This window comes from Protopterus annectens, chromosome 9.part0 (assembly GCF_019279795.1).
Source record: "Protopterus annectens isolate FY-2018-M chromosome 9.part0, PAN1.0, whole genome shotgun sequence".
In the NCBI taxonomy this organism is placed as follows: Eukaryota; Metazoa; Chordata; order Ceratodontiformes; family Protopteridae; genus Protopterus; species Protopterus annectens.
In genome coordinates, this window is record NC_056743.1 from 1,716,358,318 (window position 1) to 1,716,384,120 (window position 25,803).

The window sequence follows — 25,803 nt, forward strand, 5'->3', positions numbered from 1 at the left end:
CAGGGCCAGTGGGGAGTGAGGGTGTAGTATTGAAAACCAGTCAAGTTATCAGTCAAGGATGGCCAGCACAACAAACTAGTTTACCACATAACATGCAGAAGTATTTTCCTTATAGACACGAGCCCATGATGGAAGATGGAATCATCATGAAAGGTCCTAAAGTAGTAATTCCTACAGCATTACAACAAGAATATATCAAGATTTTGCATCATGGTCACCCGGGTACTGATTCTACCAAAAAAAGGAAAAGAAGGATAATATTTTGGCCTTCTATGTCAAAAAGATATAGGGAATAAAACTCTAGCAAGTTCAATTTGCAACAGCATTAGATTGCACCAACAAAAAGAACCACTTCAGCTAAACCAGATTCCTGAATTACCATGGTCAATGGTTGTTACTGATATTTTCGAATGGAATGATCAACATTATTTAGTGTTAATATACTCTTATTGAAATTGGTTTAAAATTGACCTTCTTGTTAACTTAATGTCCAGCACTGGCATTATGAAGTCGAAAAGATATTTTTCTGTCTATGGTACTCCGCACAAAGTCGTGTCTGACAATGTTGCACAGTTTATAAGTCAGCAGTCCAAGAAATTTGTTGAGTCTTGAGACTCTGTCCATACTACTAGTAGTCCTGAGTATCCACAGTCCAATGGATTAGTTGAGCATACAGTTCAAAGTGCAAAACATTTGTTGGAGAAATCCAAGAGAGATGGCACCGATTTTTTTCTTAACCTACTTAATCTCAGAAACATTCCTCAAGATAATTTGCTTGGTTCACCTGTTCAGAGATTTATGCCCAGACAGACTAGAACAACTCTTCCAATCAGTAAACAATTATTGATACCAAATGCAAAGAACAACAGAATGGTCAAGACTCAACTTTTGAGGAACCACCAGTCACAAAAGTTGTACTATGATAAACCCAGCAAACCTCTCACACCATTAATACTAGGAGAGATTGTGAGAATGCAAACATCTAAAGGATATGGCTGAGTATATTATTATAGTTTTTGTTAGTTATATTTATTCCTGTACTTGAATGTGTTGTTTCACTTTCCTTTCTAATCTCAAGAATTGAGCTGATGCATGAAATTTCATTTAGACTACGTGTGTAGTTTTAAATGATAATAAAGTTTATTTTGACGTTGAATGGGAATCATCAAGAATATTTGTGATGGACCAAGATCTTACATCATACAATATGAAGGAATGGATTTCAGAAGGAATCAAAGACACATACTACCAGTCTCTGAAGGAGTGATGCAGCAGATTGCCTGTGCCAATGACTATTTCTCAGAGTGACTCTACACTTGTTTGAATTCCAGAGATAGTGTACTTTCTTCAAGTAATCCTGATGTAATCCCTGAAGCTCCTATTGTAAAAAAATCCCCAGAGACTGTCCCTGTTGCTGAACCCAGTCAATGTTTTTATGTAACCAGATCAGGCAGAATTTCCAGACCCAATCCAAAATACACAGAGACTTGGACTTGAATTAATTTATTGTCAAATGTTGATGTGCTATCTAGCTTGTAAAAATATCTTGTTCTCCTATTGCATATCGAACAAATCAAAGTGCAAGGATACAGATCACTGTTTGTATTGTACCTAGTTGGCCACTGTAGCTAGATAGCACATGGATATAAGTTACTGAGCATGTGCAAGATCAGTCCCATTTTGTATATTCAGTCAGAGTGAATGCTGGCACGAACAGAGATGCACATTCAAGTGTGTTTAAGTAACAAGTGAGTCAGTTAGCTTATAAAGTTCGAAGTATATGTTCCAGTTACAGCTCCTGATGTGTTTATGTACTAGACATGTGACAGACAAGCACAGCAGGGGACTGGGAATCGTTACACAGTTGCTTAGTGGACTGTTACTATCTCTCAGGTTTCCCTGTTGGGGTCAACTGTCTTGCTGAGTTAAATACGAGCACAAAAAAGTGGTTTTGCATATACACTCTGCATATGGAGTCATGTGAAACTCTTTAGGACTTTGATGAGCAGTTGTATATCATACTAGTCCTGCTCTACTGCACACTTACATTTGCGAATAGGGCATGTAGATTTCAAGAACAATTTTAAAAACTTAACATTTTCGCAAGTTATTAGATTTGCTTCATAAGCTTATCTCTCCCCCTTAAAAAGCTCAATGGACTACTACAACTGGCAAACAACAATTAAGAATAAATACATACTGTTCTTTGGTTAAGTGATGGTTCAGAATTAGTAACATCTTTTGGCTTTTCCTGGTTAGGGGTTGCCACAGCGGAACTCTGTCCTGCTAATGATTGGCAGTGGATTTTTACGGTGCTGAGGTGCAAGCCTGACGCCCAGCCTTCAAAGAAGGCACGCCCATTCATGCATGCACCTACCTGCATTGTCTTTAGCATCACTCAACCACAGGGAGGACATGCAGAGTCCACACAGTAGACACTCTAGCTGAGAATCAAACGGGAGAGCCTCTTGCTGTGAGGCGACAATGCTAACTGTTGCACCACTGTGATGGTTCAGAATTGTAGTAGCCAAATGTGAGAGTAATACACATGATAGAAGGGATGAAACTAAGAAATAATAAACTGCCAAAGAGCAATTATTTATGTAGTTAGCATTTTTCTCTTTGGCACCACACCATTTTTAGTGCCAGTAAAGATTTAGGTTTTGGATGTTTTATGTAGCTTTGAAACTGCATGGTTCCTCTGCACTGTAAGAAGTACAAAGAACTGGTGACAAAGAGGAATCTGATACTGCGGTACCATTGCTGTTACATCCATGTTGGGCAGGAACAAGGCAGCAGATATCTCCTAAAACACACAAAGAGATGTACCTGCTTAATAGTAGGTCTTAAAAGGATGACCCTGAGCACTAAGCTGTCCTGTAATCAAGATTAGGCATCTTTGACTTTCTGCGCACTGCAGAATTATTAGTGCACATTTAAAGAACTCACTGCAGTTCAGACATTCTTGATTTATTGTTTGGAATCTTCCCTCTCTTATTCTGTAATTTGGATTGTGTATACAACTAAATGTATTATACTGACATTCCAGCAGAAGATAGTGACTTGAATCTTGCATTTTCTTTGTGACATGTCAAGGAAGTGTTTTGTGCTTTCCTGAGAGGTCAGACTACCAGTCAAGCAAAAAAAAAAAATATTGCTGTCAAGAGGGAAGCCATGTGATTTTGGAAAAGTAAAGTTTTCAGAGCAGCTTGAAGCTATACAAGAGCACAACCTGGGACACAGTAGAGACCATTATAATATCATTATTTTCCATCTAAGACTAAGGATGGAGCATCCTTCTGGGAGTTTGTTTTGAGAGGGGTTCTTAGGGCCATTTGCAAGAGTCCTAACATAAAAAAGAAGAGAAGAAATAAATACTAGCATTTCTTTTTCAACCTTTTATTCTAGTGCTTGACATGAGCTGAGCCACTTCTGGCTGAAGCTGAATTTTCATACACACTGTGTCTGTTATTAAGTTTTAGGGCATATAAGTTGCTATTATAACTGGAATCTTTTTGCATTTCCAGCCGTATGTGTTATGAAGTTGTTTTTCTGTTAGGATAAAACCTTTGTTCTGATGGACAGCCCAGATGACATACATCATTTGATATAAAATGGTCATCCATCCAGAGATTCAGCCTTCACTTAAGGATCTCCTCAATATGATTCCTTATGTTTCACTGAGATTACATTCCCCCAACCTTCAACTAGATGAAATATTCTTCTTGAAGAATTATTACCTGCATCCTCCTTACACACACACACACACACACACACACACACACACACACACACACACACACACACACACACACACACACGTGTGTGTGTGTGTGTGTGTGTGTGTGTGTGTGTGTGTGTGGGTTTATATTAGAAACCCGAAAGCCGAATTACGTGAATACGTATTCATCGACACATAAAGGTTGATGTGCAAAATGAGTGAACAACGTAAATGGTGAAAGGGAGAATGCCGAAAGTGATACCGGAAGCAACAGAGCCATACAGGTAAGGTGAACTCAACTCACAAAAACTAAACTAAAACACTTTTCTAAACATTTTTGAAGGGTGCAAGCCCCCCTGCACCCCACACACCCCACTACTTAAATATACCAACTCCAAGACCGCACTACAGTGGGGAAAATAATTTATTTCCTCATCCCCATGATCACCCTGCTGGCCGAGGAAATACGTTCGGCATTCTCCCTTTCGCCATTTACGTTGTTCGCTCTTTTCGTACATTGACCTTTATGTGTCGATGTAAATGTATTCGCGTAATTTGGCTTTCGGGTTTCTAATATAGACCTGTGTGTGTGTGTGTGTGTGTGTGTGTGTGTGTGTGTGTGTGTGTGTGTGTGTGTGTGTGTGTGTGTGTATGTATATATATATATATATATATATATATATATATGTATGTATATGTATATATATATATATATATATATATATATATATATATATATATATATATACACTAACTCCAGAGAAAAGTCCATGCAAACTGACTCCTGGCCCACCAAGCACTGATTTCCTACAAAGAACAGTGGTTAAGGAGTTCACTATTTGGGAATTAAACTGAACAGGCTGAAACATCATGCACTTCAAAATTGGCCAATATTCTGCAGGATCCTGAATGTAGAACTACAAGCTTGCTGTATACAATAATGTCAGTGCCTTGTTTGCATTGTCTTCTTGATCAGTAAGCTCCGTAAGCCATTAAGCTCTGGGCAGGATTCACGAAGGCTTGCACGGAGTCTAAGAGTAGTGTAAGACTCCGTGCAGCCTTAGCAATCCAGGAACAGCCCTAAAGTCCGGGTAAGAGACCAGTTAAAATGTCTCTTACACGGAGTGGGCGTGGATATGCTAATCACCTCACTTGCAGCCGAAAGGCATGCAAATGAGGTAGATTAGCGATCCACGAAGCCCAAAGCAGCCCGTGATAAGAGGAAATGTACTCAGTTGACAACTGAGTACATTTCTGCAAAAATCACAATGGAGCCATGTCAGCTCCAAATAAAGGGTGCATATGTGTCAGGCAGCATGCCAATGGCCAAATATGTGGCCATTGGCAAGGTACCCTGATGCAAATATGAAAAATAAATAATTTTTTTTTTCGGCCACGCAGCGCAGCCCCGCACAAACGGGCTGCGCTATATAAAACATTAAAATGAAGGTTATAAACCCACAAATGTGGGTTTTATGTAATACATGGATTTACAATGCAGGGGCCAGCAGACCAAAAACAACATGGCCACCGTTTAGTGGTTGCTAAGGGGGGAAGCTGAGTCTAAGACATGTAACTAAGCATTAGTAGGCAATCTGATGTAAATGAGTGTTAGGATACTGAATCCCAGTCACATAGCAAATGAGCACATTCTGAGTAGTGTAAGAGATACATAAGGGGGAGGAATAGAGTAGGAGATAGGTGACATCACAGGGGGGAATGGTAGAAAGAAATGCAGTTCATTGGAGGTCAGTGTTACATGACAGATGTCAGACACATATCATGGAAAGAGGAGTGCCACAAGATAAGCATGGGAAAGTCAAGAAATGGAAGGTGTACACTGTTACCTACACCAAAGTTTCTTGTTGGGCATGCATGCGCACGTGTGCGCGCCATGAAGTGCGAGTAGGGCAGTGTGCGTGCGTGTAAGGCAGACTGAGAATATGGGAGCCAGTTGGCAGACTTCTAAGACTGTTTGCACTGGTGTGCGCATGTTTTAACCCGAATAAGCAGATTCTGAACCGTGTAAGCATGTGTGCGTGCGTGTAAGCCACTGTGAGCGTGTTTCTGCTAGTATGCACGTTGCTCCCCCCTGAGGAAACAGAAAGGAAAAAGGAAGCAACAGAATTAGTAGGTAGCTAGCAGGGACTACTGCTGGAGCTAGCAGGTGAAAACAATTAGAAGCAGGCAATTACACAGGCAGAATAGTAGCTCAGCCAAGCACTTAAAACTCAGCAAACAGCAGTGCAGGATGTTTCTCTCAAGAGACACTGCACGACAGGAGTAAGCTATTAGAAGTGAAAACTGAAAAAGCTGAACTCAGAGCAGAAATGCTAGGGGCTGCCATAGCTGTCATAAAGAGACATAGGCAACTTGCTGAGGGTGGTGACAATGCAGATGGTGCCAGACAACCCACAGTGAGGAGACGGAGAAGAGTGTACAGGCCCAGGGTCACCTACCATGGGTTACATGAGCTGGAGATAGTAGAGTGCTATAGAGTGGACAGAGACCTCCTGCAGCAAATTGTCAAGCTGTGCAGGCCATGCCTCACACACAGAACCAACAGAGGGGAACCCATCCCAGTGGAAACCAAGGTATGTGTTGGCCTAAGAATACTAGCAACAGGTACCTTCCAGAGACCACATGGTGATATGATGGGGATATCACAGGCATCAGCCTCCAGGGTACTGCACCAGTTCCTGGATGCCATGTCAGCACATGTCGGTGATCATGTATATTTCCCCAATGCCCGTGAGGTATTGGCCAGCAATATGCGTCTCTTCCAGCAAATAGCGGAATACCCTAAGGTAGTGGGTGCAATAGACTGCACGCACATACGCATCAAAGCACCAGCCAGTGAGCGGGGTAGGGCCTACATTAAACGCAAGGGCTTCCCCTCCATCAACTGCCAGGTCGTGTGTGATGCCCAGGGCATAATAATGAATGTGTGTGCTGGCTGCCCTGGGAGCTACCATGATTCCCATATCTGGCATTTGACGCAGCTGTACCAGACATTTGCCAATGGGGACATCCCACACGGACACCTAGTGTGGGATGCAGGTTATGCACTGGAGCCGTGGCTGATAACACCCATCAGAAATGCACACACACCTGAACAGGAATGCCATAATGAGGCACACGCACAAACATGTAATGTAATAGAGCGTGTGTTTGGGCTGCTCAAGTCACGGTTCCGGTGTCTGGACACATCTGGTGGAGCCTTGCAGTACTCACCAACTACATGTACCCAAATTGTCATGGTATGTGCTATGCTACATAATATGATCTTGCGAAAACAGCTGCAGCAGGACCAGCATAGGGCCGGGCCAAACAGCCCCCCACCATTGCCAAGGCCATCACAGGCAGAGCGTGACTCGGAGGAGGAACAACCTGAGCCTGGCAGAAGGAGGCATGCCCAGTATGCCCTGGCCTTGGCAAAGAGGCAATGCATAGCACAAACACTGGCTCAGTAGGAACCCTGGGAATGATACTCCTCTCTGACTCACTCATATAATAACATGGATGCCTAAAATGACATAACCTGCTCTCAAACATGTACAGGGAGTGTAATATGTGCATCCGACAGAGGCAGCCCTGCAGCACCACCTGAGGCATGAATGCCATGTGTTAAGTAATGTAACACCATGTAGTATATGCACACTTGAGGACCCTGACTAACATTCTACCCTCACCAAGCATGATGCCACAATATGATGATGGGATGATCAATTGCAATAATTGGCTGCAGTATTGCAGTTAGTCAAAGGGAATCCAATGTGTGCCAGTCTGGGATGACATGCTGAGCATGACATGATGCTCCACCTGCTAGGGGTGGCGTGCACCTATTAGTCCAGGCCTCATGGATACCGGCAAAGGCTGTCATTACCCACAGCGTGCCCTGAATAGGTAAGGCTCAAAACACAAATCCACCTCCATAGGTACCACAAGGGATAAGAACCTAGATGTAATGCTTCCCAATGCCAGAAGTCTAAACAGCAAGATGCATGCAGTGTAAACTCACCCAGTATGGAGAATGTTGATATCTGTCCTGTAACAGAAAACTGGGTCTAGGCTCACAACAGCACCCTAACAATACCAGGTTACACATCATACTGTGCTGTACAGCCTCAAAACATGGAACAAGCTACAAAAGGAGGGTGACTAGCAATAGTTGTCAAGGATAACCACACCCCCATGTTGGTACCACAACAAGAAGCAGCATGGACTAGCCATGGTCAAGTAACAATGGCTAAAACTGCTTCCCAGTTTATAGCTTGCTACAGACTACCATCCTAACACCAGGAACTGCACCTGGCCTATGTTGGAATACATGAATATATCAAGCCCCCCCAAACCACATTATATTGGCTGACTGAAAATACCCAGACATTGACTGGGAGCATTATACTAGCTCCAACACTGTAGGAGAAAAGTTCCTAGAATCCATAAACCAAAATGCCCAGGAACAACATACCACTCCCACAAGAGGGGTAAGCATACTGGATGTGATAATCAGCAACATGGGTACTGGATGGCAAGATGAGAAGTGTAACCCTCACTGGTAAGACCAGACCATAGAGTAATCACAGTGGATATACACATCCTGACCACAGTCCCTGGCCAGAAAACCACAGTGAAAAACATGTGTAAAGCATAAGTTGCACCCCTCCAAACTGATGTGTAATCCATTAAAGGCCCTGTGCAGGTGCAAATTATGGGCCACACCTCAAAACTTGTTATACAGGCATTCCATGAACACAGCCAGGAATGCTTGGATTATGCAATCACAAATAACAACAAGACACAATGCCATACATGCAGGCATCTGGCATGCTGGACTCCAGCCATTATCAAACCATGCAAGAGAATGAGGAAGCTACTACATGATAGAGTAAACATAAAAAGGGAAGTAATCACTGATCAGTAGTATGGCAATAAAATATGTCCACACATACAATCCACTAAGGCCAACTACAACAAGTTGAATCTGTGAATCCTGAGGCAATGTTACACCTGCCCCAAGTACACAGACAACACTCAACTCCTCCCAAGAAATACAAATATATGTGAGAGATGCAACCATTTATCCAAACCGGAGGCTGAGCTCCCTCAACTCAGTACTGCCAAAACTAGTCAGGAGGAGAAGGTAATCACACACACCACAAACCCAGTCCCACATAGACCTATCACAACTGCAAACCAAACACATAAACACAGGAAAACATTCCCGGAGGCCCTAATTACAAACATACCACACCAACAGAGGCCTCCAAAGCAGACCCCCAAGCAACCACAACCTCCAAACATAGCACATGCAACACATAGTACACAAAGCTGGTGTTGCAAACAGTCACAGGCCAGAAGGAGAAACAACATGCCTGATACAGTTGTAATAGGTGACTCTATAGGCAGACACACTGCTGTCCCGCTCACCAGACCGAACAAGGGAAAGGGTACAGTAAGCTGCCTGTAGGCTGCTACAATACACCACACAACACAAGTACGCAGGTCATTCCAAAGCAAGTAGAAATATGATGCAGTCATTGTCCATGCTGGTGTGAATAACCTGAGATGTACCTCCCTGGACTACATGAAAAGAGACATAGATGAGCTCTCTGAGTATGTACTCCAGGCCGGTATGACACTGCCCGTTTGCAGCATCCTACCCTCACCAAGAATGATGCCACAGTACAAACACAGAATGATCAGCTTTAACAGGTGGCACAATTACTGCTGTAATTCCAAGAGGATCTAATTTCTGTCTGCTTGGGATGGCATGCATGACAAGCCATGCTGCTGTTCCAGGGATGGCTTGCACCTGTTACCCTGCCTGGATATTGGATAAGGCTTCTGCCACCTCCATAGAGCCTTACGTAGGCAAGGCTGAAAAGACTAACTCACCACCCTAGAAAACATAAGTGGTAAGAAACATAAGGGTAATGCTGACCAATGCCAGACGTGTAAAACGCAATATGCATGCTCATGAGGCCCTCCCCAGTATGGAGAACACTGATGTCTGTGCAGTGACAGAAACCTGCAGCAAGACTACTGACAGCACACCAGCACTACCAGGTAATGCCTCATATCATGCGTTATGGCCCCAAAACCTGGACCAAAACATAAAAAGGAGGGGGACTATCCATATTCAGCACAGACAGCCATATGTTCAGGTAACTGACAATGCACGAAGCATCGGAGACCACCCATGTGCACCTAACCGTAGGCAAAACTGCTGTACAGTCTGTAGCATGCTACAGACCACACTCTCACACACAGGAACCCCACCCAGACATCCTGAAGACACTGGACAGTATGAATGTCCCACCAAATACCAAACAAGGTAATCACAAATTACCACATAGGTGGTAAACCATTATGTATGGAAGGAGTAATCAGGGACCTAGGGACACAAGTGGACAGTAACCTGTTATGTGACACTCGCATTGCCAATGTGGCTAGGAAGACTGTCTATATTGGACACCGTATCATGAAAGGATTCACATCTACGTCAACAGAGGTCATTGTGCCCCTGTACTGTTCTCTTATCAGACCCATAATCTAGTACAATGCCTCATTTGGGATGTACCTTACCTGACACCTGCAGCAGATAGAAAGACCTCAAAGGTACCTCACCAAGAGGATAAAGGGTCTCAAATATATGTCATATGCTGCCTGGCTGTAGACACCCCAGCTGAATGCAGTCACATACTGCCTACACAGAGGCATTGTATGTCTGTTGTACAAGGCCATGTCCAACACAGGAGTAATGGACATGCTCCACCCCACAAAACTCAAAGCCATTGGAGCTGTGAGAGTGAGAGATGTCAACCTCAACACATAATGAAATAAGATGTGCTGGAGGGACAGATACATAACCCAGAGGCTCCCCACACCCTGGAACAGAATCCCACTCCATGTTAGGCAGAGCCCCTCACTGACACTCTTCAACAGGAATTTTGCCAAGTGGATGGATGATCGTAGATGTGCACTGGGGGACTTCACTGTGTCACGTTCAGACAGAGGCACAGTAAAGTAAATCATAAATGGCCATAATATTCACATAGCAAGGGGCAGCGAAAGACACACACACTCTGGCTAGGCTTACAAATGCCCTAGGGTGGATATCCTAGTATGAACCTATGAACCTATGAAGATAAAAATTATACAGGACACTAAGGATAATCCCAAGGCGTACTCAACTGATGGTAGGAACCGTGTTGGTAATTCACAGATATGCTGTGAATCACACAAATATTACAAACAACATACCAAACACACACACATATTGCCAACATACAACCTGACAGGTGCAGTGCAAACCCCCCCCCCCCCCCAGAATGCAAAATATCTATCCCAGCAGACTGCTCGTCCCCTGACATTGCAGATACTGAGGTAACAGCCAGCATCTACAAAGCAAGACACACAGCAACAATGGTATGAGATGGTGTCCTGGGCTGAGTCCAACATGGACTCCAAGAAGAATGGAATGCCAAACACACTACTGCTCAATGTCAGCCTTACCACAGGATATGTACCCAAAGAGCAGTGTACAACAACAGTGGTCCTTCTCAACAAAGATGTTGCCTGAATGGATACTGCAAGCTACCACCCCAGAATCCTGACAAGCTTGGTCTGCACAGCTATGGAAAGGATCAGCATGTACCGCAGACATAAAGATATTGGGGACCTACTGACACTGGACCCTACCCAGTGTGGCTTTCTGAAGTGCAGATCCTGCCGCTAAACATGTTTGACTCATTTAAAACAGTCATTAAGGTCATTGATGTGGGCAATGTGGTCCACACAGCGTAGCTGGACCTTGCAAATGCTTCCATACAATACCCTACGTGTTCATTATAGATATGCTCATCAGCTTGAATATAAACCCCTATGTCAGTAGAGGGGTTGCAAACCAGACCAAGGACAGAACTGACATGGTCAGACATGCTGCAGCCATGTCAGACTACAAACCAGATATAAGTGGCATCCCACAAGGCTTGGTCCTGGGTCCTCCCTCGTTTGGTATATATGTCCCATAGGTATAGGCCAACATGGAAGGACTGTGTCTGAACATGTATGCAGAGGACTACAAACTGCCCACCATATCTGACCCTCCAGCTGACACAAGCATCCCACAAAAGGGTCACAAAGAAACAGACAACTGGTGCCATAGCCATGTCAGCAAGCTAATTGCAGAAAAGTGTATAGTCAACCCCCATGGATATACAGTACGTGATCACCAATTACCACATAGGTGTTAACCCATTACGTACCTAACATGTAATGAGAGACCTGGGGACACAAGGTGATAGATATCCTGCATTGGACAAACATGTGGCTGTAGTGTTCACAGAAACATACCATATACCCACCTAATCATGAAGGTTGTCAGATCTAGATAAGGGGAGGTCATTGTGGCTCTGCAGTCATCCTTCACCAGCATTACAATTGACTACAATAACCCCTGTGGGATGTACCTCAGCAGACACCTCCATCAACTGTAAAGTCCCCAACAGTACCTCACCAGGAGTATCAAAGTGCTTGAACAGATGCCGTGTGTTGCCTGATTAAACAAACTGCAGCTCCACACACTGCCATACTGCCCACCCAGAGGCAAGTTGTTCCTGATGTATAAAGGCATTTCCAAGCTGGAATCAATGAACATGCTGCACCTTGTACAATCTGAATGGCAGTGAGCTATGCACATGAGAGACCTGAACCCCAGCACTGACATACATAGGACAAGCTGTACTGCATGATCCATAACACAGAAGCCACCCCCACTCATGAGTAAACTTCCAGTACAGGTTATCCATAGAGTCACTCATCGATTCTCCTCAAGAGGAATCATGATGAGTGGATGGGAGATGGTAGGTTTACCCTGGGTATCACTGTTATGTCACAGGTAGACAGAGGCACAGTATACTAACCATGACATATGTTATGGCAAACTCCACTTACAATGTGTGTTGAAGGACAAACCCACTCTCTGACTAGCATTAGAAATGGCGTAGGGCACATCGCTACTGTTTGCCAATGTACACCTATGTTGTGGAATACACTACCAATGTTGGACAAGCCTGGTATAAGTAGTTCATATCTGAACATAATGCAACATGGTCAGATGTGCACAACTGGACCCTAAATAGGCTGTTGTGCTCACTATGGAAATGTAAAGCAGTGATAGGACTAAAGCCCAGGATACTGTCCACCACAGTGAAAGTACTGAACCAGTACACTATATGGTACTACAGTATTAGGTCAGTATGAAAGGATACTGACAACTGTATGCAAAGTATCCCATGCAAACCCTGCAGGCACAGTATAATCCCTGTTGTGTTCAAACACAAAGCAGTTGGACAGTAACTACACAACATGACACACAACCATAAGCGGGAGATATTGTTGAAGTTCACACTCATCCACAAATGTGGTGTGCTGCAGAGTTCAACATATGGAAAGCACACACTGGGCATGCTCGCACACTTTGATAAATGAGACATATGTCAGACAACATGCCATGGGAAGGCTGAACTGGGCATGCTCACACACTTAGGACAAATCTCAGTTTAGCAGTTGGCCACACATATCTGGTATGTGTACGTGTTATTCCAGGAACCAACCACATTACAGCAATCTGCCCAGTGCACACAGTTAAATGACTACAGAGACATACGTGATATAGTGGATCCCTCCCATATGCAAACATCTTCCACAGATAAACACGTTGTTCATACAAACAGGGAATGCTATGGCAATAAAGACCTGCAAACAGTCTATCAGCAACAAATAATGTGCATCTGACAATTAAACATATGGGTGTAGAGGTCAACACTTGGCTGTTTGCCCTAGGGAATGACAGTTTAGCTAGAGAGTGCTTGGCGTCTGCCTCCCCAGTACAGTAGGCTACTGTGTCACTGTAAATAGGTCACATAAGGCACCGTGTGAGGCTAGTGTGCCAGGGTTTGAATGTGCTAAGCCACATCCATGTTGTTGGTGTGTGCTGGAAGAGGGTTGCTGAGGACCGCTAATAGTAAGTGGGCGTCAATAACAGACTGAGTGGAGCCTTATCTGCATTGTCTGGACAATTTCACTGTCAACACTGTGTCGTAATGATTATGTGGGATTGAAGTGTCATGCTGGTACTGTTCAGAGATGTCCTCCCTCTGTGGGCTACTGCTCTGCAATGTATTAGCTCACTCTGTCTGTTGGACAGCTCATATATGGCTGGTGTACACCTGACAGGTGTCCTGTTGTGGAGCAGTCATGGGTATATTTGGGATAGCATAATCAATGCAAACCTTCCACATGCTCATAGAATGCAATTGTCAAGGATTATGCAGAGTGGCCAGTATACTCCCCCAGCATGGGTCCTTTGAAGTCTTCCACCCCAGTCTTCACAAGTGTAAAGTCTGCTTGTGATAAATACAGTTTGTTTGCAGTGACAACCTTGCCTGGGGGTGGGGATGGGATATGGATGTCCAGGGAAATGTGGGTATGGTCAGATATCAACAATGGTGGTCTACCTCTGGTGTGGAACAGTGAGTACCCATGTTGCAGATGGTCAGGTGCAATATGTATTCCCCCTTGTGGCTGTGGTGAGTGGTCTGCCATAGCACATGGACTCACAAATTGTAGTGGCTGTAGGGTAATGTTGTAGAGGCCTGAGTAGTTCCCACACACAATATGCCTGTACCTGATGCTAACAACTGGAATGGTGTATGTGAACACCTGCATATCCTGGCACTGTTCCCAGGGAAGCAAAGTGTGTGTCCTGGATGTGGGGGGGTGATCTGGACTGGTTGTGTTGTGTGTTACAAGTCCTGTGGTCACGAAGCATGGTATAGAACATAACCTGCCAGTGCGATGTGCATATCTGACCCTGACGTAGGTGGCTGCAAATGCATATATATGCTATCCCCCATCTGACAGGTAGTACTAGATGTACATACCTCTGTAGAAATAATGATGTCAGCACCCTATAAATACTGCAGGTGCAGAACAGATGCCCAGTAATTCGGATAGTGTGCTCTGCTAATGCGTTTCCCTCAAGTGTCATAATATAAATAGGTAGGGGTTTGAACCCTGCAAATGCTCTGTGTGTGTGTGTGTGTGGGGGGGGGGTGAGCAGGGTTGTTGTGTGTGCAAGTCTGTGTGAGGGAAATGTCCCTTTTGGCAACTGGGAAAACACACTACAGGATGCACATTCCCCTTTCTAAACACTGATGATGTCAGCACCCTATAAGTACAGCAGGAGAAGGGAAACCTCCCAGTGATGTGAATAGCATGCTCCGCTAATGCATCCGTCTTGAGTGTCATAACATAGTTAGGTAGGGGTTTGAATCCTGCAAATGCCCAGTGTGTGTGGAGGGGGGTTAGTGTGTGTGCAAGTCTGTATGAAAGAAATGTCCCTTTTGGCAACTAGGAAAACACACTACAGGATGCATATTCCCCTTTCTAAACACTGATGATGTCAGCACCCTATAAGTACAGCTGGAGAAGGTAAACCTCCCAGTAATTCGAATAGCATGCTCCGCTAATGCGTCTCTCTGAAGTGTTATAATATAGTTAGGTAGGGGTTTGAATCCTGCAAGTGTGTGTGTTTGGATGAGGGGAGTTTGTGTGTGTGCAATTCTGTATGAAAGATATGTGCTTTTTGGCAATCAGGAGAACACACTACATGATGCACATTACCCTTTCCAAACACTGATGATGTCAGCACCCTATAAGTACAGCTGGAGAAGGGAAACCTCCCAGTAATTCGAATAGTGTGCTCCGCTAATGCGTCTCTCTCAAGTGTCGTAACATAGTTAGGTAGGGGTTTGAATCCTGCAAATGGCAAGTGTGTGTGTGTGTGTGTGTGTGTGTGTGTGTGTGTGTGTGTGTGGGGGGGTAGGGTGTGTGTAATTGCAAGTGTAAGAGAACAGTTCCTTTTGGCAACTACTACAATACACCAGATGCTGCATATTCCCCCAGTAAACACAGGTGATGTCACCACACTATCAGTACAGCCAAACAGGGCCAATCGCCCAGTAATGCAAATAGTGTGCTCCGCTACTGGGTCTATTACTACTGTCAGAGCACAGATAGGTATGTTTTGGAAACCCACAACTGCCACGTGTGTTTGTGTCACAAAATGCCCATGTGTGGGTTGTTGTTCATAACAATGCATGACATTGCTTAAACCAGCAATGGCAATGCACACATGATGTATGTGTGTGACACATACACATATATACCTGTGACCTTCAATAGTTCCCATGTCTGACACGTGCCTCAAGTGAATAAATGGTATTTGCACTGCATAACATTATGACTGTGTCTTACTGTGCAGGGGCTGCATGCAGTATGTGTATATACAGTGTGAGTTGTATATGGTATCATCCTAACAGCGGGGGATACACATCTGGTCTGGGCCATATAGACTACATGTAGTCGATGAACAGGTGCTGCATGTTCACACCTGTTGTGGGAGTGGTAACATGTTGTTCCACTGCAGTTCAGTGATTACATGCTGGGAACCTTTCAGCTAGTGTGTTGTAGCTACAGTAATGCTCACACACAATGTTCAGCTGGATGCAGTCCAGCCATATAAAGACATATCTAGAGACCGTCATATTCCCAGTGTTGTTAGGGAGGACAGGTGGGTTTCCTGTGTATGGGAGGGTTGTGTGTGCCAGGCTATGAACCAGAAGGCATTGCAACACACTGTTAGCTGCACATGGATAGGCCCTGATTCTTTGTGCTGTGCCAACAACCTAGAGGTGTGTGTATCTGTGGTGCCTTGAGATACCTCCCCCCTGTTCATGTGTGGTACATGTGTAGGGGACGACAGGCATGGTATGAGGTATAACCTGGCAGTGATGGGTTGCACCTGTGAGCCGTGAATCAGGAATCTGTTACTACACAGATATTGCAGTTTACCATGCTGAGGAGAGTGTCCAGTGCATGCATCTTGCGGTGTACACTGCTGGTGTTGTGTAGCATTACTGTTAGTGTCCTATCCCGTGTGATACCCGCGGAGGTGGCTATGTAATCTGTGCCCTGCAGCAAAAGGCACTATGTGTGTATCAAGAGGCTTCGCCAATATACAGTGGCCCATGGGTGACACGTGCAAGCTGCCCCTCGCAAATCATTGTGGCTTCTCTAGCATGTAAGCACATGCTGACAGCCATTGGATACCCTATGAATGACATTGGAGATTGAGCAGAATGTAGACATAGAACACCCTTCCTACATATTGTGGTAGCATACCTGATGAGGGTATGATGGCAACCAAGGTCAGGCTCATACCAGCCTGTGCCACATGCTGAGAGAGCCCTTCTATGTTCCCTGTCATGTAGTCCAGGCAGGTACATCTCAGGTCATCCATAGTGGCATAGATAATGACTGAGTCATATGTGTCCATGCCTCTGACTGACCTGTATGCATGTGCTATGTGGTGGACCATAGTGCTCCACGGGCATATCACTGTGACCTTCACCATGTACAGCCTGTTGAGCAGGAACCCACTTCAACGGCCAAGAGAGGTACCCAACACATCTGTAGCAGGTGTGTTGTGTGGCCCTACAGGCTGTGAGTGTTTGGCACACGGATGTGTGTGCCATGTGTGGCATGTGCTCTGTTCTGACTTAACATATGCCTGTGTGCCAGCTGCGGAGGTGTGTGATGCTCAGGCAGGATGCTATTCTGAGGCTCCAAGTATGCCCCAGTGTGTTCATGTGTTTGGATTGCTGTCAGTGCAGGTCTATGTCAGACTGGTATTGTAGTCACTGTAGTATGTCATGCCACCTAACAGGGTATGGCAGTACTGGGTTCAGAGTGATCAGTCCCCAGATTGGCTATGTGGTTGCATCTCACACATGTGTTGTACGTTCCTGGCCAGGGGAGAGGGTTGACTGCATACATGTGGCAGCTGTGACATTGCCACATGACTCACATATACCACAACTGGACCATAGAGGTGATTCACAGGTTACCTTTGCACATGCTAGCATAGTAGTGTGATTGCCATAGTGATTACCAACACATAGGGCCAATGGGGCACAACATACTGAAGGTGAGTATGTGTGGGTGTACTGCTTCTGATTTCATAGCGCTGGCATTTATGACTGCACACGTGGGCAAATGCCAGGTAAGTCATATGCAATGTGTCACAGGCAACGTACATGCAAACAGGACAGACAGTGACATTTTGTCAAGTGAGACATTAACATACGTATAGTACGCTATGCAGATGTCACTAGGAATCCACAGAAACTCTGTAAATCTGCATTGCAGGTGGAATCCGTGTTCCAGGGAACCTCAAGCATACATGCATGCAAACAAAGCTACAGTAAGCAGGGCTGGAAGTAGTCCATTGTACAACAAAGAAGGGGTACCACTTCCAGCAGGTAACAGTGCAAATATGCAGGCACTATAAACATGTACATAGGAATGCACAGCTCAGATGTCTATGGTAAAATTGATATTATTTAATATTTAATTTAATTTAAATTAAATTGATACTGCACACATATCAACATGCGCAAACATCCACATTGCATAGTCGTTGTGGGCAACATGCCGCCATTAGTATACATGTCCATCATTGCGTATCACTACTTGCATTACCTTCTCCCCTGTGCTACCTATGTATGTGGCTATCTGTTGACATCCTTACCACCGGCATGCAATAATGTGCAGCTGTTACACTATGGTACCTACTATGGGTGTAGATAACAATTCAGGACAGTCATACAGTTACTGCATCAGGCATGCTGGGATATACACACAATCATATCAGCACACTGTACTGTTACCAACATGATACTAGTAATACACTTCTATGTAGTCACCCTGTGCATCAGCAGCATGTTAACCTGTCACTGCACTGATGTTGGAGATTGCAGGAGGAGGCACAGTTTCATCATATGCACAGGGTGTGAACTAGGTATGCCTGAGTCTGCCACTGATACCACCAATTGACATGTATGTGTATGTGTGTTGGTGTGGGACAGCAGTACAGGGTGGGGCACTGTTGGTGCAGTGTGTGCATGTATGTGGTAGCCCTAGGTGTTAACATTTCGCATGTGTGTATGCATGCACACAGTTCCACCTCATGGCTGCCATATACTGGAGTTTGTGGACAGCCACAGACTGCACCTGGCAGGTCATACAGATCAGTGTCTGTGGCCACGGACACGGTACCTGTGCCTGGCAGGGGTGCTACAGACGGTATCCGGTACTAAGCCAGACTGAGTACTGTCATCAGAAGCGGGTGTTCGTTGACTGGACACAGGTCCCTGTTGGGACTGTCCAGAGCCACGTGCACGTGGTCTCCTGGTGTGGTCTGATGACAGCACAGACCCAGCATTGCTGGGGCTGCTGCTGGCACTATGGGGGCATCTGCGGGCCTGTTGTCATCCGCGCTGACTGCCAGCTGCTGCTGTTGCTGGCATACGGCCATGTCGATGCCACAACCATCCACCATTGCCCTGGCTCATGGACATGTAGTTGTGGAACTGCTGTAATATGTCCCCACAATGTCTGTCTATGACATTGGTGAAATTATGGATAGCATCCGCGATGTCACGCATACTGTCAGTCATGGTTGTGCGACATGCTGTCAGCTCCCTCAGACCCTGTCTGGTGTACCTTTCCATACGTGACTGTGCCTGCATGACAGCCCGAAACATAGCTGAGGTTGACAGACCTCTTTGGGCACGTCTGCCAGAGGCAGTACACCCACGGATGCTCCCACGAGAACCCATGGGCAACTGTCTGTGTGGTATCATCTCAGGACCCTGCCCATGGCTGCTGTGTGGGGAAGCATGTGCCACATATACCACATTACCCTGGTCAATGCCCACTGTATCCTGTCCATCACCTAGGGACATTGGTGACATAGGATGTACTGGCAGGATGGCTGTGCTCAATGATGGGGTTGACAGCTGTGTACTATCAATTGGCTGACCAATGACGGACCCTGACACACCTTCCTGTGCCATTACACAGATATCATCATTATCTGTACCTGTGGCACCAGATTCAGGTTCCCTGCTGCAGGACACCAGAGCAGCACCAGAACCTGTGGGAGGAAGACAGGAAACACAGTTTACAATGTCGACACAATGTTACCAGTGATGCACACATGCACACATGCACACATGGACACATGCACACATGCACACGTGGACACAGGCACACGTGCACATGTGCACACAATGCACACGTGGACACATGCACACATGCACACGTGGACACAGCCACACATACACACATGCACACATGCACACGTGCACACGTGGACACACGCACACATGCACACATGCACACCCCGCAGTATACACACAGAGCACTACTGAGTTACACTATTATTACTAGCACTATCAGGACTATTATAGGTATTGTTAAAACACACTCACCAGCATGGATGGGCTGCCTTGCTGTAACACCAGAGGGACCTGCAGAAATGGGGGGATTAATGTCAGTGTGCACAACTGTGCCATTGATACTGCGTATGATACAGTTCAGTAGTACGACAGTTGCCTTTCACATGTCAGCTGCTGATATTGGCAATATCACACCTGCACAATTACATACTATGTTGACAACTACATACCAAGGACACACCTTACACATGCATAAACTAACAGTGTACAGAACAGTCAAGTGTACATATGGCATATTACCTGTACGCTCCATGTTGTGTTGCTGTGTGGCTCCAGCCTCCATCATAATGCAGGTGTGTTGCTGTTGATGTTCCTGGGCTGGAGCCACAACACTTAGGAGTAGCCCCTCCAGTCTGGTGAGGGGGGGAGATGTGGCCACCCCACCTCCTGTGGCGACCTGTTGCCTGTGGATATCCGACGCACACTGATGGACATTTCTGATTAAATCACTGCAGTGATGTCGTACCTGCTCATATGTCCTATTATGCATGCCAATGTCATTTACCCTATGGACAAGGTCTTGCCACAGTGTAGCCCTCTCCTGCTGATTCTGGCTGGTGCGGGAAAACAGTATGTCATAATCCCGCACCAGGCTCTGGTGTATCTCATCATCTTCTGCAGCGGAGTAGGCAGGATTTCGCTGATGCGCAATGTCCCTGAAAGAGAACACAAACAGGATATCAGCAAACTATGTCAGCAAAATATGGCACACATACTATACATGATACTCAACTGTAGTGATATACTACTACTCCCATATGTAGCACTTGTGTGTCTCTTGGTGGATACACATGCACATGGCCAGATATCAGTGCTCAGCCAACACCTGTGCAACAATACCTGCCACATTCCATACAACATGGTACCAAGCAGGTCCAATGCACCACCTCACTCTGGGGGTTCATAACAAGATACTGTATGTGGAACGTCATCCACTAGTGTGATCTGGACACAAAATAATCGGCCTGGATATACATATCCCACCACCACCACCAGCACAGTAGACTAATTTGATATATATGTGAATAGACAGATTTTCACTTGTTAGGACTGAGATGGTATCCATGCAGCCCACTGGGCCAGTGGAAGCCACAACACAATGCTGACCCCTTTGCAAATGCTTCCCACGGACATCCCGAAGAATGCATGGAACATGCACACACAATTCTAACCCAGACCCCATGCACAAAGGTTAAGCATCCTGTCTGGTGGATCCCAGCCAAAGACAAATTGTATAAGGATAGAAGGAGGCTACTGCAGGACAGAGCAGACTCACATAAAGGGAAGGCATCTGTGGTCAGCACTAGTAATAAGCTAAGTTCTCTCATAACAACATCCAAGGCCAACTCTGAGAGAGAAATGGCCAAGGACACTATAGATAACCACAAGGCCTTCTTCAGTTTTGTTAGACACATGGACCAAAAGACTCAGATATGCTCAGAGTTAGTACACAACTACATAAAATTCACTGAACCCACAGATATTGGCAAAATTCATGCAAATATCCCCCCTCCCTCTCCCCCAAAAGAAGAAATACTTATCACAGCTGAATGTGCTTATCACCGCTTGCTCAGAGGTGACCTTTGCCTAACATACAAGGCCATGTCAAACCCAGATTTGATGAATATGCTTCACCTCAAAAAATATCCATCACAAACCACAAGGCGCGGAGACTTAAACCTCGACCCCTCGCTATTAAAGGGGCGTGCTGGAGGGGGAGGATTCATCACCCAAAGACTCCTAAAGATAAAAATAAAAATCCCGGTATATATAGGGCGAGCATGAAGCTGGCCTTGTTCGAAAATCTTGGCCTTGGATTGGAGATGGATATCATAGATACCAGAATACCAGTAGGATTACTTTCAGTGTCACTGGCTCGACAGAGGCATATATAATAATATACTATTCCCATACGTAATACTAAAGCGTAATAGACTAAGCTAGGCAATATGCCAGTATGATGTAAGCCATGAATGAACCTATGTAACCTCCCTGTCATCTCAGATGTCCAGGTGAGGGCCGCCCTCAGCATAGCAGAACACACAGCATCAAAGTGACCTGATGGTATCCCTGGATGTGTGCTACGTGAACTCCAAGAGGAGCTACAACCACATATAAAACAGATATTTAACATTAGCCTTACTATGGGATATGTACCTGAACACTGGTGTACAGCAACAGTGGTCCCACTCCACAAAGCAGGCACCTCTACTGACCCTGTGAACTACCGCCCCATAAGCATAACCAGTCTGGTCTGCAAAGCTATGGAAAGATTAATTATGGAACTCATATACAGCGATATTGGGGTCCTACAGACACTTGATCCCACCCAGTTTGCCATTGTGAAGGGCTGATCCTGCCTTTTGAACCTGGTTGACTTTTTCAAAACAGTCACTACAGCCATTGATGAGGGCAAAGCAGTCCATACAGCCTACCTGGATTTGCCTAAGGCCTTCAACACAATACTCCACTAAGGCATCATAGACAAGCTCATCAGCTTAAATGTTAATACATATGTCACATGATGGGTTGCAAACTGGTTGAACAACAGAATCCATAAAGTCAAAATTGCGGGAGCCATGTCAGACTCAAAGCCAGTCACAAGTGGTATCCCACAGGGCTCTGTCCTAGGACCCCTCTTGTTTGGCATTTACTTTTCAGATGTGAAAGCAAACATGGGAGGGTTGTGGATGACAAAGTTCCCAGATGACTGCTTACTAAGCGCCATAGTCGATACACCAGCTGACACACACATCCTACAGACAGGCCTCACTGAAACGGACAACTGGTGCCAGAATCATGGCCTAACACTGAATGGCATGAAATGTATAGTCATCCCCTTTGGGTAAAACAACGTACACACAACTTATCACATAGACATACATATAGATACAGACCAATAACACATATGGAGGGTTCACAATATGTAGACTATTAAATTGTTACTTTACATTACCTGTGTTTGTCGCAGCTGGTTGCATTACCGTTAGTATAGGTTCCTGCTGCTGCTAGCCCAGCTTGATACTGACACTGATGACAGCTTCATAGTTTCATAGTTTCATAGTATAGTACTAGGCTATCTGCCCTGGGGCATTTGTAAGCCTAGCCATAGTGATGTGGCTTTTGCCACCCCATGAAATGGTACAAAAATGTACAGAATAAATCTAGAATATTGTGCCTCTGTCTAGTAGTGACACAATGAAGGTCCCGTTATATAATAGAATTAGTTTACTGTGCCCCTGTCTAGCAGTGACACAGATGTGACCCCTGGGGTAAACTTACGATCTCCCATCCACTCATCAAGATTTCTCTTGAAGAGAGTCAGTGAGGGGCTCTGCCTATTACGAACTGGGATCCTCTTCCAAAACATGGGAAGCCTCTGGGTTATGAATCTATCCCTCCAGCATGTCCTAGTCATACTTTTGCCGAGGTGTAAGTCTTTAGCTCTCGTGGTCCTGATGGATTTGGATTTTTTGAGGTGGAGCATATCCATCAGATCCTGATTGGACATGGCCTTGTACGTCAGGCAGAGATCACCTCTGAGCAGGCGGTATGCTACTGAATAGAGCTGAAGTTTCTTTAGTCTGGAAGAATAAGACATATGTTGGAGACCCTTGAGCATTTTGGTGAGGTACTTTTGTGGTCTCTCCAGCTGTTGCAAATGCTGGGTGAGGTACATACCAAATGGGGCATTGTACTCAATCATGGGTCTGATGAGGGAGGAATATAGGGGTACAATGGCATCCTTGGATCTGGATGTGAATCCCTTCATGATGAGGTGTGCAAGGTAGAATGTTTTTCTAACCACTTTGGCAATGTGGGTGTCAAATGAGAGGTCGCTGTCTACTTGGGTCCCTAGGTCTCTGATTACTTTTTCTGTACTCAGTGGGTTGCTGTCTATGTGATAATTTGCAGGTACTTTGTTTTTTCCAAAAGGGATGACTATACATTTTTTGGCATTTAGTTTAAGGCCGTGACTACGGCACCAGTTGTCCATTTCAGTGAGGCCTTTTTGTAGGATGTGTGTGTCTGCTGGTGTATCGACTATGGCGCCTAGTTTGCAGTCATCTGCGAACTTTGTCAGCCACAGCCCTCCCATGTTTGCTTTAACATCTGAGAAATAAATGCTGAACAAGAGGGGTCCCAGGACAGATCCCTGTGGGACAACACTTGTGACTGGCTTTGAGTCTGACATTGCTCCAGCAATTTTAACTTTATGGGTTCTGTCCTTTAGCCAGTTTGCAACCCATCTAGTGACATAAGGGTTTACTTTTAAGCTGTTTAGCTTATCTATGATGCCTGAGTAGGGTATTGTGTCGAAGGCCTTAGCCAAGTCCAGGTATGCTGTATGGACTGCTTTGCCCTCATCAATGGCTCTAGTGACTGTTTCAAAAAAGTCAGCCAGGTTTAAAAGGCAGAATCTGCCCTTTACAAAGCTGAACTGTGTGGGGTCAAGTGTCTGTAGGTCCCCTATGTCTCTGTTTGTGAGTTCCATAATGATTCTTTCCATAGCTTTGCAGACCAGGCTAGTTAAGCTTATGGGGTGGTAGTTTCCAGGGTCTGTAGAGGCACCCCCCTTGTGGAGTGGGACCACTGTTGCTGTATGCCAGTGTTCAGGTACATATCCCGAAGTAAGGCTAAGGTTAAATAGCATTTTTATGTGTGGGTTTAGCTCCTCCTGGAGTTCACGTAACACACCCGGGATACCATCAGGTCCCATTGATGCTGTGTTTTTGCTTTGTTTAGGGTGGTTCTCACTTGGACATCTGAGATGACAGGGAGATTACATTCAGCTGGGATAAGTATTTCTTCTTTTGGGGTTAAGGAGGGGAGAAATTTGCACTGAACCTGTCAGCCAGAATGTTGGCAATATCTGTGGGTTCAGTGTATTTTTTGTTGTTGTGAACCAACTCTGAGCATATCTGAGGGTTTCCGCCCAGGTTTCTAACATAGCTGAAGAAGGCTTTGTGGTTATCTTTAGTGTTCTTAGCAATTTTTCTCTCAAAGTTTGCCTTGGATGTTTTTATGAGAGAATGTAGTTTTCTGCTAATGTTGATCAGAGATGTCTTCCCTTCATGGGATTTCGCTCTGATGTGCAGTAGCTTCCTTCTTTTGTTATACAATTTGTTTATGGCTGAGGTCCACCAGACAGGATGCTTACATTTGGTGGAGAGGGACTTGGATTTGTTTGGGATTGCATGATCCATGCATTCTTGGAGATGTCCATAGAAAGCATTTGTGAAGGATTCGGCATTGTGGGATGTGGTATCCACTGGCACAGTGGGCTTAAAGGATACCATCTCAGTCTTAAGAAGAGTGAAGTCTGCTTTTGAGAAGTTTTTCACTGTGGTCTTTGTGCTGGAGGTGGAGGTGGGATATGTATATCCAGGGTGATTAGTTTGTGGTCAGATCTCACTAGTGAGGGGTATACTTCTGGTGTGGAGCATTTTGTCCCCATGTTTGTGATGATCAGGTCTAGTATATTATCTCCCCTAGTGGGAGAGGTGACTAGTTGTTCCAGTGCATTTGAATTTATGAATTCCAGGAACCTTTGGGCTAGGATATTAGGGCTAGAATAATGTACCCAATCTATGTTTGGGTAGTTGAAGTCTCCCAGTATGATGGTATTTTGTGATATATTCATATCCT